This window comes from Eulemur rufifrons, chromosome 6 (genome assembly GCF_041146395.1).
Source record: "Eulemur rufifrons isolate Redbay chromosome 6, OSU_ERuf_1, whole genome shotgun sequence".
NCBI lineage: Eukaryota > Metazoa > Chordata > Mammalia > Primates > Lemuridae > Eulemur > Eulemur rufifrons.
In genome coordinates, this window is record NC_090988.1 from 25,383,769 (window position 1) to 25,398,450 (window position 14,682).

Genomic DNA, 14,682 nt, shown 5'->3' on the forward strand with positions numbered 1-14,682 from the left:
GCTCAACATTGGGTATGCAATGAGTCCAATGGTGTCGTTCCAAATAAGAAAATGTCAACAATATTAACCAAATGTTAACATTACAACCTCCCTTCCATTATCAAATTCCCATGGTGAAATTAAAATACAATTAATGAATCTCCTTCATCTTTTCAGCTAATGTACAAGATTGTAAATCTTAAAATTAAATAAAAATCCCAAATACCACTCTTTCACATTTTATTTGACACAGGTTGCTATGGATGAACTGAATGTGAATCTATCCTAGGACAGCCCTAAATTAATGCATCAGATGCCACCCCCTCCAGGCTACTCAAGTTCCTCACTGTAACCCAGCAATTGTGCACTTTCCCTCCTCTATCCCAAAATTTCCTATCTTAATGAATTGACTCTTTACTTTTCTTCTATATAGAAAAAAAAAAAAACAGAAACAAAAACTTCTCTTGATGAGCTATTAGCCCATCTCTCTCCTCTCTACAGAAAAAGTCCTTAAAAGTGTTATCTGTACTTGGCATCTTTAATGTTTCTCTTCCCATTCAATCTTGAATCCATTCTAATCAAGTTTTTGCTTCACTAATCTGTCTAAATTGCTCTATCAAAGTTGCTTCATTGCTAAATCCAGGCACCAATCCCAGCAGCACTATTTAAAACAGTTGATCTCTCTCTTCTTTACTCGTTTCACCTGGCTCCAGGACACCACAGCTGTTGGATTTTATTTTTATCTCTCTAACCACCCTGAGTTTCCTTTATTGGTTTCCTCTCTTTTCTCTGACCTCTAAATTTTGGAGTGATCCAAGTCTTTGGACCTTTCTTTCTTTTTACCTACACTGACTTCTTTTTACCTACAGTAACTGAATTCACCTGGCTGCATGGCTTTAAATAGCACCTCAATAGTGATGAATCCCAAATTTATATTTCTAGAACAAACTTTTTTCTTGCCTCCAGCCATGTACATCCAACTGGCTATTTGACATCTCTGTCTGGATATCTAATTAACACCTCGAATTTGGTAGGTCCAACTTAACCTGAAGCCCTGAAAGATCCACTCCTCCAAACCATTAGTATCAGTCTTTTCCAGCTCAATTCATTACAATTCAGTCCTTCCAGTTGCTCAGGTCAAAACCTTGGTGACACTCTTGAATGGACATCCTTGATTTATTCACAAATGTATCTGCTCTACTTTCAAAATATCTTCAGAATTCAATAACTTCTTATTACCTCCAATACTATCACCCTGGTCCCATCCACCTCTCTCCTTTCTCTCTCTTTTCTCTCTCTTTCTGATTATTCTGTTAGTCTCTTACTGTTCTTCTTAATTTCTATCTTTGGGCCCCTCCAATCTGTTCTCCACACAGCAGGCAGAGTGATCCCGTTAAAATCTAAGTCAGATTATGTCACTCCCCTGCTCAAAACTCTCCACTGCTTACTGTCCCACTCAGAGGCAAAGGCAGGGTCCTCACTGTGCCCTGTAAGGCCCCCTGTGATCTGACTTCCTGTTTTCCCTTTCGTCTCATTTCCTGCTACTCTCCCTTCACTCTCTCACTGTAGCTATCCCAGCCTCTTTGCTGTTCCTTGAACACGCCAGGCATGTTCTCACTCAGGATAGGGCCTTTGCACATGCTGTTCCTTACACTGGCTTCCTCATTTCCTTCGAGTCTTTTTTCAAATTCACCTTTTCATAAAGGATCTCCCCCACCATCACCTTGACACTTCATATCCCTCTGAAATAGTTTTGTTTATTTGTTTAGTCCTTATTATGTAAGATATTATGTATATTTCCCCTTATTTTTGTACCTTCCCCTAGAATATTGGCTCCATGAGGGCAAGGAATATTTTTCTGTTTTGCTCCCAGTACCTAGAACAGCACCTGGCACACGGTAAAGGCTCCATAAATACTTGTTGAATAAAAACTACATAAATTTTAATAGTATTCCCGAGTAGAGTTGGCTGTTCTCATAGCAATTCCAATGTTGAGTGAATCCAATCCAAAGTTTCTCACAGGGCTCCCTTCAGTTCCCAGAACCCGGCTGTCAGTGCAATCCAGCCCCAGAGTGCTGCTGCCAGGCCAAGACTCAGTAGCATCTGAGGGAAGAAGGGCTCACAAAGTCTTGGTTTCAGTTTTACTAGGATGCCAAAGCGCTGTGGACTTAAATTCAGTTGGAACCTCCTTTAGTGTTTCTTTCTGCCCCTCTGATAGCACATTTACCATTTCCATCTGCCCCCCCAAAGCATGGTAGTTGAGATGCTCCTGTCTTTTTGGCAAGTTCAGACATTTGTGATGTTATTCTGAGCTTTCCCTGACGATATCTTCCTTTTCCTTTTCCACTTTGAGTTCTATCATACTGTCACCTTAATCCTGAGATAGGAGAGAACTTTGTCCAATGATATAGCCTTGAATTCTCTTGTGAACGGGCACTTTTATTCTGAACCACGGAGGCGGGCAGATTTCTCAAAACTTTTTAATAGGGTGGTAAAGTGCATTGTGAATCTCCAAGAAAGCAATATGACTACTTCTCAAACTTATTTGACCATTAATACTGCCTTTATTGCAGAACAAAAATATCCCTTGAAAAACAGATTGGAAAATTACTTGGCAGTTAGTCACGAATTTTACAAATGCAAGGCTTTCTTTCCTCCTATTTAATGTTGACTCAAATTGTGACTTCTCCATTAAAACTTTCTTGGTCTATCCAGGAAGAAATGTTCAGAATTCCTGTAGTGTTTATCACAATTCTTTTTTTACTAACAGCTTTGTTAAGATATAATTCACGTACCAGGGCCGGGCGCGGTGGCTCACGCCTGTAATCCTAGCACTCTGGGAGGCCGAGGTGGGCGGATCCTTTGAGCTCAGGAGTTCGAGACCAGCCTGAGCAAGAGTGAGACACCATCTCTACTAAAAATAGAAAGAAATTATATGGACAGCTAAAAATATATATAGAAAAAATTAGCCGGGCATGGTGGTGCATGCCTGTAGTCCCAGCTACTCGAGAGGCTGAGACAGGAGGATCCCTTGAGCTCAGGAGTTTGAGGTTGCTGTGAGCTAGGCTGACGCCATGGCACTCACTCTAGCCTGGGCAACAGAGTGAGACTCTGTCTCAAAAAAAAAAAAATAATAATAATAATAATTCACGTACCAGATAAGTTATCCACTTAAAAATATACAATTCAATGGCTTTTAATCTATTCAGAGAGTTGTGCAACCATCACCACAATCATCTTTAGAACATTTTCTTCACCTCAAAAGGAAACCTTTACCCTTTAACTGTTACCCTCTTCAAGCTCCCTATTCCCCCCAGCCTTAAGCAAACTTTAATCTACTTTCTATTATATATTTGCCTATTCTGCATATTTCATATAAATGGAATTATACTATATGTGGCCTTTTCTGACTAGCTTCTTTTATGAGTAATATTTTCAGGTCCATCCATGGTATAGCTTGGATCAGTACTTTATTTCTTTTTATGGACAAATAATATTCCATTGTATGGATAAACCACAGTTTATTGATTCATTAGCTGGTGGACATTTGGGTTGTTTTCACCTTTTAGCTATTAAGAATAATGCTGTTATGAACATCTGTGTACAAGTTTTTGTGTGGGCAAATGTTTTCATTTCTCTTGCACATATGCTTAGCATCAGTCTTCGGAAACAAATTGAATAAGGTTATTCTCCTGCTTAAAAGCTCCAGCTGGATTCCTGTTGCACTTAGTAGAGTCCAAACTCTACCAAAGCTTTCAAGATCTTCATATTCTAGCCCTAGCTGCATCTCCAGTCTTATCTATGTCTCCCTGCTCAAAACACTCTGCCACACTTTCTCTCATTTCTTCAAACCTGCCAAGCTTGTTCCTGCCGTTGGACTTTGTACTTGCTCTTCCTCCAGATCTTCACTCCGCTGAATTGTTCTGATCAAACAGACCTCAGCCCAAAGGTCACCTCCTTAATGAGGCCTTCCCTGACCTCTGTATCTCATGGGGTCTGGATACTCTTGGTAGCTAGAGCACCTATAACCATCTCAAATTATCTTTCTTACAGGTTTTCTACTTGTTTATTTTCTACCTTCCTGACTAAACTGTGGGCTCTATGAGATCATAATTCTAGTTTTTCATGACTTTATTCCCTATACCTGTCTCAGTGTCTATTGAATCACTATTTGTTTATAAATGGATTAATTCCCTTGACGTTCATTTGGCATACTTTCAAGATTCTATAATGTCCATTATCTTCTTTTGTATTCATCTTTCTTTCAAAATTTTATTCCAAGCTTCTTGGAATAATTCCTTCCTTTATACATCTTAGTAACTCTCATTTCCAAGCAGAATAGGGACTTAATAAATTTGTTCACTGAAGATTTCAGCACATAGAACTTGTTTATTCAATGTAAAAAGGCAGTAATTAGATACTTTGTGGATTTTTGGTGTGTTTTTATTGGTTCAATGCCTGTATTGATATAACCAACACTGAGATTCAGGATTAGGGAATTTATTCTGGTTTTCTTGAATTCTTGTAAAGACCGGTAGGTGAAGTGGAGGATCTCTTCACTTAACTTAGTTTCATTATTAAACTTATAAATAAACCTTGACTTATTTGAGGCTCATTTACTCAATGAATGGCAGAAGTCATACCTCACTTTCTGTGATATTATTCAAATATCTAAGCAGTTGTCCTTGGAAAGCTCGTGAAAAGTGGTAAACTGGTTGACAATAGGGGGCATGTATAATATACAAATATTTCCAACAAGCATCAGGATATCTGCTTTTATCATTATTATAAGAGCATTCACTAAAAATAACATTTTCCCAAATAATTTTTTTATAGTTTTTCTTTTATCATTAATGTTAAATTAATCTTGGAAATTACTATTAATATACAAAATATCACAAAGTATTTTCCTTTAAGTGAGTGAAGCATGGAAAGGAACATTGAAATAAACTAGTCTTGGCTGGGCGTGGTGGCTCACACCTGTAATCCTAGCACTCTGGGAGGCCGAGGCCAGTGGATCGTTTGAGCTCAGGAGTTCAAGACCAGCCTGAGCAAGAGCGAGACCCCGTCTCTATTAAAAATAGAAAGAAATTAGCTGGACAACTAAAAATATAAAAAATTAGCTGGGCATGGTGGCGCATGCCTGTAGTCCCAGCTACTCGGGAGGCTCAGGCAGGAGGATCACTTGAGCCCAGGAGTTTGAGGTTGCTGTGAGCAAGGCTGACGTCATGGCACTCTAGCCATGGCAACAAAGTGAAACTCTGTCTCAAAAAATAAAAAAAATAAAAAATAAAAGAAATAAACTAGTCTTTGCCCAGTCTTGCAGTTATTGTAGTTGGCTATTAAATTTGGCTCAGTGCCATTTGGAGTCTTCCCGAAAGCAGAAAAGGCATTACTCAAAGGTGACAGGATATTGATTAGACCACAAGAAATGCCATCTTAGCCTAATGTAAGAATACAGAACACTTGATTGTTGTGGAAAATTCAGTTCCTTCCATTAATAACTTTCATATTGTGTATTTTCAGTTGTATTTTAGAAGAAAGCATTGTGTTTTTGTCACTTTCAGCTTCAGATTCAATTAAAGTGGACATTGTCAGGTATTTATTTAGAACAATAAAAACTACTGTGTGCTGAGTAAACTATAAAATATACACATTAATTGAATGCCAAAAACCCTTGTTGCCATTTGCAATTTTATTCCAGTTCATCCCTGACCAGGGTAAGTAAATGTAACCAACTAAATGCATCAATACCTACTTCTGTTTCTGGGACATAAACAATGTAATTTGTTTACACTGGATATTTGGACTGGTAACTAAGTTGTGGAAATAGGTGACAGTGGCCCTTTAATTAAAGATCAATTAAAAATGATATACCAGAGGTTAGATCTACCAGAGCCACTGTGGTCAAGAATCTTTATCTCCAACCCTGTCTCCATGTGGATAGGGGAGTAGGAGGGAGTGGAAACCAGTCTATCCATCAAGGCAAGTTGAATTAAGCAACTTCATCCCTGTATTTAGCAATGCTCTGATCAACACCACCAATAGAATGTGCTTGTGAACTCTGAGACGGTTTTTTATTTTTTTGTCTGAGACAGAGTCTCACTTTGTTGCCCAGGCTAGAGTGAGTGCTGTGGCGTCAGCTTAGCTCACAGCAACCTCAGACTCCTCGGCTTAATCGATCCTACTGCCTCAGCCTCCCGAGTAGAGTAGCTGGGACTACAGGCATGCACCACTATGCCTGGCTAATTTTTTCTATATAGATTTTTAGTTGTCCATATAATTTCTTTCTATTTTTTAGTAGAGACGGGGTCTCGCTCTTGCTCAGGCTGGTCTCGAACTCCTGACCTCGAGAGATCCACCCGCCTCGGCCTCCCAGAGTGCTAGGATTACAGGCGTGAGCCACCACGCCCGGCCTATGAGACGGTTTGATTTGGGAGAGGTATCCAAGAAACAAACTGTTGACTGGTTTCTTCAAAAAATAATCTATGGATCTTGAAATGTGGCTCATCAGCATTCCATTGCCATGCCTTCTCCTGGCATGAAAATGTAGAAACAGAATTTGAGCTGCTAATCATTTCCGACTGGAGTTGGAGGAAAGGAGCACAGGAGAAATCACTTATAAAGAGTCCAGGCTGGGCGCGGTGGCTCACGCCTGTAATCCTAGCACTCTGGGAGGCTGAGGCGGGAGGATAGCTCAAGGTCAGGAGTTTGAGACCAGCCTGAGCAAGAGCGAGACCCCGTCTCCACTAAAAATACAAAGAAATTATATGGACTGCTAAATATATATATAGAAAAAAAATTAGCCGGGCATGGTGGCACATGCCTGTAGTCCCAGCTACTTGGGAGGCTGAGGCAGTAGGATTGCTTGAGCCCAAGAGTTCGAGGTTGCTGTGAGCTAGGCTGACGCCACAGCACTCTAGCCCAGACAACAGATCAAGACTCTGTCTCAAAAAAATAAATAAATAAAGAGTCCATGATGTGCTAGAACTTGATAACTTGTGTAGTTCAGAATAGGCATGAACTAAGTTCCCATGGACACATGAGCAGTAAAAAACATAAAGATGATGAGCAATGGTGGTTGTTTGAAATATATTCTTCCTTCTATGTGCAATTTCAATACTGGATTTAAATCACTGAACCTTAATTTTTATAGCTATTGAAGCATGTGATGGGTAAGGCTAGGGAAAGGGAAGTTTGCTAGGATGTCTGCAAATCCAATTGGAACAAGCTTCTTGGACAAAATGATAAAAATGAAAGGCTCTAAAGCAGTTCTAAATGGGTGAAAGGAAAACATAACAGAAAGCAATACCAGACAGGAGAATAACTAAAGCAAAGCCTGGGCCAACTCAACAGTGAGATCAAGTCAGTAGGATAATTTCAACACTTTAATTAGCTGGGATGTGAGGAGTAAATTTGGAAGGAGAGTTACCAGAGTATCTATTTTTGTCAGCTGTGTTGTAAAGTGGAGAAAGTTGAAGTATCAATAATCCAATCAAATAATTAACAAGTTAATGATAAAATGTGTGGATTTAAGCCATGATTCCTAAGATATGGAATGGCCACATGGCATCCCTATCTCCAGGCAATCCGGGTAGGCTGTTCTGGAGGCTGGAACGTGTTGGCAGAAAACCACAAACGGAAGAGATAACCATTAGTACAAGGACAACAGCTTATCCAAACACCAGGTGCCTCCTGGTCTAGAAGGTGTGACTCTGAGAGGGTGGATTTTCCTACAGTTTTCAATGGAAGGGCCATCACCCCATAAAAAAAGATTTGCCCTTCTTATCAAGCATACAAGTTTGTCTACTTTTGGAACTAGAATAATAAAGTGTATTTCATGCTCGTATCAAATCCCTCCAAAGTCCAGCAGCCATATAGTAAAATTATTGCCTTTTGAATTTCAATTTTAACTTTGCATTTATCGAGCAACTACTATATAACAGACTTGTCCTAGGCACTGGGGATATAAAACTAAAAGACTTAAAAATCTCAGCCCACAAGGAGTTTGATCTACAGGTTGAAAACTGCATTAAATGATTTAAAAAAGATGTATTAAGGAATAAGCACAAGATTCCATGGAAACATAGAGAAGGCAAATCTAAATTAAAGTTGGGGAGTGATCGTCAGAGTACGTAATGATGGAGCAGAGTCTTTAAATAGGAATTAGCCTCAAAAACAAGGAGAAAGGAGAAAAGACAAGTAAATAGCATGTTCAAAATCATGGCAAGAAAGAAGGTAATAGGGAAATTCTGCTTCTTGCTATAATGAAGTAACCTGAACAAATGAACCACTCCCCTAAAAACAAACGGAAAGTTGGGGGAGAGGAGAGAGGATGAATATAGATATAGAGTAGACATAGATATGGATATAGTTGATATAGATATAGATAGGGGAGCTTCCAACATACAAGATCTATTGGAGGGACTAAGATATAAGAGAGAAGAGGAGCTCATTGCAGTGAGCCCATCATTCTATGTGCCTCTTGGAGCATTCTGATTTTTCACCTTTTCAGGAGAAAGGCTGAGAAGCTGGGTAGAGGGCTACTACTAAGAGACAGAGAAGCTAGGAGAACTTTCAGCAATTTTATGGGGTTGAGGAGATAAAAATTGGAGGTCACTCTTACCAAAGTGGTGAGGACTTTAAGGGACCAATATCTCAGAAAGAAGGGAGAAGAAAGGTGTGGAGAAATGATACTAACACTCAGGGGGAGTTTCCCTTAGACGTATTGATGAGCTCCTGCCCTATAGTAGGCACAAAAAAAGGGGGGCAGGTATTGGCGAAAATCTTGCAATAGGCCAAGAAACTAAGCAAAAAACAGCTCAAAAGCTGGATAGCACTTCTGGCCATCTCAGAGTAACTCTCAAGACTTCTGAGAGGACCAGAATACTGGGTTTAAATGCTATGTAGTCAATAACCAAGTAGCTAGGGACAAAAGTAGCCAAGGAAAATGGCCAGTCATGTCACAGAACTATTCTAGCGGGAAAATGCTGCTACCAAGCCCTGACACTTTGCTACTCATGACACAAAGACCACATGCCAGAAAATACACCATGGCTATCCCCAGAAGAACAAAACGCCTTTGACACATTGCTTCAATACGACCCAAACCCCCTGCCCAAGGTCACTTAGTTCCCGTTTCGTGTAGGTGCATCTGGGATGTAGAAACTTGATCATATGTGGATTCCTTGCTTCAGGGAAATCTGAGAAATGTCATATACAGACTAACACTAAAGACTGAGGAATTATGGTTGCAGAAAAGAAAGCAAATATTTCCAACAATAAAATCTAGGGGTTGAAGGAATGGGACATTGGAAGAAGTGAGAGGGTGCTGATCACATCAACAGTCACAGGAAGGAGGAGACTGGCAGAGTCAGATCATGTCACCCCTCTTCCTCAAAAGGAATGAAATGGTGCAAGAGCTCGCCATTTCATTCATGGGAAAAACCAAAGCTCTTGCCAAAGCCTATAAAGCCCTGTCACCTCCCTAGCCTCACCTCTACTGATGCTCCACTCTGCTCCAGTCCCCTTGGCCATGTTGCAGGGATTTTTTTTTAACTTACTCTATTAGTCAGGGTTTTCCAATAAAACAATCAATAGGATGTGTTTATGTATATGGAGAAATTTATTTCAGGGAATTGGCTCATACCATGATGGAGCCTGGCAAGGTCAAAATCTGTAAGGTAGACCCAGGGAAGAGTTGATGTTACAGTTTAAGTCCAATGGCAGTCTGCTGGCAGAATTTCCTCTTATTGGGGGTGTGGGGAGGGCAGTGTTTTTGTTCTATTCAGGCCTTCAACTGATTGGTCGAGGCCACCCAAATTAGGGGGCAATCCAATCTGCTTTACTCAAAGCCTAGTTTTTTTTAATTTTTTTAATTAATCAATTTTTTATTGAGGTGCAATTCACGATATAAAATTAATCATTTTAAATTGTACCATGCAGTGGCATTAGTACATTCTCAGTGTTGTGCAACTACCACCTCTCTAATTCCAAAATATTTTCATCTTTCTGAAAGATAACCCTGTACCCATTCAACAATCACTTCCTGTTTTTCCTTCTCCTCAAGCCTCTGGCAATCACCAGTCTGCTTTCTGTATCTATGGATTTACCTAGTCTGTATATTTCACACAAGGTCACATATTACATGTGAATTAATTTTGTGTGGTGTTTATTATAAACACCAACTAAAAGTATGACACCTTGGGAAATAAAATTAACTTACAGCTTTTGTAATCACTAACAAAAGTCTTGATTTCATGAAAGTCCACAGATTTAAATGTGAATCCCATCAAAAACACCTTCATAAAAACATCCAGAACAAAGTCTGACAAAATATCTGGAAGTTGTGACCCAACCAAGGTGACACATAAAGTCAACCATCACACTTGCCAGGCTCTTTGCACTGGACTGCTTTCTCTGCTTTAAACACTGTTTTTGCAGCTAAATGCTCAAATGCTAACTTCTCAACAATGAAGCCTATTCTGACCACACTATTTAAAACAGCAAATGTCTCCCAACTTCCACTGATGAGTTTCTTTAGCCTGCTCCAATTTTTCCATTGAATTTTTTACCTTCTCATCCTACAATTCTCTGTATAATGTACTTTCTTATTGTGCTTATTGTTTACTTTTTGACTCAACCACTTCCCTCCAATTTGAACGCTAACTCCATGAGTTTGATTCACTGCTTAGAGCAGTGCTTGGTACATAGTAGATGCTCAATAAACATTTGTTGAATGAATGAAAATTAAAACTTTTTAAAATAATGGTTCTAAATTATTTATGGATTTTACCATTTCTTTTCTTAACCTTTTAGTGAATTATAGAAGTTACTATTTCTCATTGTAAAAAAAAAACTCCCCATCTGAAGTTCAATGATTTCTTAACTCTTGTTTATTTTTTCTTCCGCTAATTTCATAAAATTAAGTGTTATAATTTAAACTGAAAAAGTAATATATAATCTGGTGACCAAAATTAAAAGAGCCAGGAGTAAGTCATTTTGACAGCACGTGCCCATGCTATGACACTATAAGAAGGACACCTCACCTCTGTGGTATTCTTTTGCAAAACTCAGCACATTCTACAAAATACCTGACCAGTACTCTTCAAAACTGTGAAGATCATGAAAACAAAGATTGAGAAACTGTCACAGACTGGAAGAGACTAAGGAGATATGATAGCTAAATGCACTGTGGTATCCTGGACAGAAAAAGGACATTAGTAGAAAAACTGGGGAACTCTGAATAAAGTCAATAGTTTAATCAGTAATACTGTACTAAAATTAATTTCTTAGTTTTCATAAATTCACCATAGTAACGTAAGATGTTAACAGAGGAAGCTGAGTAAAGGGATATACAGAAACTTCTGTACTATCTTGGCAACTTTTCTGTAAATCTAAAATTACCTTTTAAAAAAAGTTAAGTAATATGTATACCATGACAATATTCTTAAAAAATTTTTAACTATCTATTCACCTATGCTTCAAACCATTCTGTATTTGTATACATAGATGAAGACATGCTTAAAAAAATGGTCACCCAATGTTAACACTGTTTATTATTACGTAATGGGATTTTAAATTGATTGCTTTTTCTTTGTAATTTTCTTTATTGCTTAATACTTAGAATTATTTCAGATCAGCAATAATAAATGTAACTAGCATGTGCTGAACACTTACTGTGAGCTGAAACCTGTGGCCTTAGCATTTCACATCTTACCGCAATTCCCAGAGTAACCCATGAGGTAGATGTAGTCATTTTTATTACTAGAACTTCATTTCTTATCCAGTAATAAACATAAAGACATATGTAATATATGTATACATATAAATAAATATATAATACATATCGTATAGCAGTAAAAGAGTTCCTTCTATAAGGTATACTATGAAAACAGGGGTTTGCTTCCTGCATAAGTATCTAATTTTTTACATTTCCCAGGAGCAACCACTTTAAACCCTTTGAGCTGTTTCTTTTAGTATTTACCTGCATGTTTCTTTTTTTGTTTACACAGCTACTTCTTAATTTTCAGTTTTAGATATTATCTCTTGACTTTCTACTATGGTGGATGAGAATTTAGATCTTTTGAACTACTCTTTCACCTGTACACATAACTTTGTGTATATTCTGCATTTGCATTATTATGACGGTGTAAATATCATTCCCAGCTGAGCCATAAGTATTACCTTCCTAGTGTCACTTGTTTTTGCCCCTGGAGTTAATAATTGTCTCTTATTTATTTGTTTCCTTACTTTTCTATGTCCCTTTCACCAATGTGTCCCTAAACTCTTCGCTAGGGGTTTAAGTCATCTTTTGGTGCATTCAGAAACATGAGGCACTCTATCATTTTCATCTCTTTGTGGGAGCTGACCTGGGAATCCGTCTGTCTTCCCCCTCCTCCGCCAATCTGGACTGCTTGCTCTCTAGGCTTGTCACAGGGCAGTCATCTCATGATCCTCCTGCACGATCATCTTGGGGAGGCAGCATCCCCTTCGTTCTTGTGATGGATCTCCTCTCCCTTTCCTACATTTGTATATTCTTCTTTCTTGGTTTTACTCCCTTATTTTGGAAGCTCCTTCAGAAGCTTTTTCTTTTTTCTTTCTTTCTTGTTTTTCTTTTTTGGTTTTTTTTTTTGTTGTTGTTGTTGTTGTTTTGTTTTTAAGAGACAGGGTCTCACTCTGTCAACCCTGGCTGGAGTGCAGTGGCCTGATCATAGCTCACTGTAGCATTGAACTCGTGGATTCAAGCGATCCTCCTGCCTCAGCTTTCCAAGTAGCTGGGACTACAGGTGTGGGCCACCACACCTGGCTAATTTTTCTTATTTTTTATAAAGATGGGGTCTTGCTATGTTACCCAGGCTGGTCTTGAACCCCTGGCCTCAGCGATCCTCTTGCTGTGGCCTCCCAAACTGCTGGGATTACAAGTGTGAGCCAACACACCTGGCCAGAAGCATTTAAAGAAAAGGTACATGAGAGGTAAAAATGTTGAGACCTTGCTTGTCTGAAATGTCTTCATTACACACTCATATTTTTTTGGTTGTCTGGCTAAGATGGAATTTCTAGGTTGGAAATCACTTTCCCTGGGATATTTGAACGTATTGCTCCGTAGTCTTTTACCTTCCAGTTTGCTGTTGAGAAATACGATGCCATTCTATTCTCAATCCTTTCTTTAAGGTGTATTTCTCTTTATCCCTACTTATTTTCCTTATTACCAAATTGTAAACTTTCACAATAATGTCCCTTAATGAGGATCTTTGTCATCAGTTGTGGTAACCTCGTCTAGTCAAAAAACTATTACCTTTTGTTTGGGGAAGATTTTCTTATATTGTTTCTCTGATAGTTTTTTCCACTTCATTTTATCTGTTCTCTTTTTCTGGAAATTTTACTATTCAGTTTTAGACCTCTTTACATACTCTGTACTTTTTTCTTTTTCCAATTTTATATTTGCTATCTTGTTCTAGTTTTTGGATAATTTCTTCAACTTAATCTTTCGACCTTTTATTGAATTTATATATTGTTTTTCTAGGATTTTGTTCCTTCTGTTCTATAAATGTTCCTTTCTTTTAGCCTCTTATTCCTACTTCTTGGTTGTAGTTTTAAAATTTTTTTTTTTTTTTTTTTGAGACAGAGTCTCGCTCTGTTGCCCAGGCTAGAGTGAGTGCCGTGGCGTCAGCCTAGCTCACAGCAACCTCAAACTCCTGGGCTTAAGCGATCCTACTGCCTCAGCCTCCCGAGTAGCTGGGACTACAGGCATGCGCCACCATGCCCGGCTAATTTTTTCTATATATATTTTTAGTTGTCCATATAATTTCTTTCTATTTTTAGTAGAGACGGGGTCTCGCTCTTGCTCAGGCTGGTCTCGAACTCCTGACCTCGAGCTATCCACCCGCCTCGGCCTCCCAGAGTGCTAGGATTACAGGCGTGAGCCACCACGCCCGGCCTAAAATTTTTAATGAGGATTTTATAGCTATGTATATGTATATTTATATTTATATATACAACACATACATTTCCTCCTTCATTACTTTTTTCCTCTGTAGTTCTTTTTTTCCTCGATTGTTAAGATTTCTGTCTTCTTGGTCACAGGATTTTCTCCAATACAAAACTTTTAGTGCTCTTTGGCTGTTTCTTCATTTTTAAGAACAAGGCATCAAAAAGCTGATTTGATCCTGTGATCTAACGGGCTGTGCTGGTCAACCGATAGATTCTGCTCTAGGTCAGTGTTGCTCAAGAGAGGCACTATTGATATTCTGATCTAGATAATTCTGTGTTGTGGGGGGCTGTCTTGTGCATTGTAGGATGTTTAGCAGCATCCCTGAACTCTACCCATTGGATGATAGTATCATCCCCCCTCCATTTGCTACTAAAAACTGTCTCTAGACATTGCCAGATATCTAGTAGGAAGGAGGCCAAAGTCATCCCTGTTGAGAACCACTACTCTAGGGTGGCTAAGATTTTGTTGGGGCTGCAACTGAGTATCTTTAATTCTCTTAAGTACCTCTTTTCTTACAGGGTAGTCAGTTTCCACTGCAGGAAATCATCCAGTCTCCTGCCTGGACATAATCATGTTGCTATGAGCATTCTCAGAGGGAGTTGAGATTCTCACCATTGGATTTACACTTAGTTCCTCACCATCACCTCGGTCATTTTCATTACAATTCCTAACCCCACCTTCAGCTGTACCTGGTGACATCCAGTCCAGAG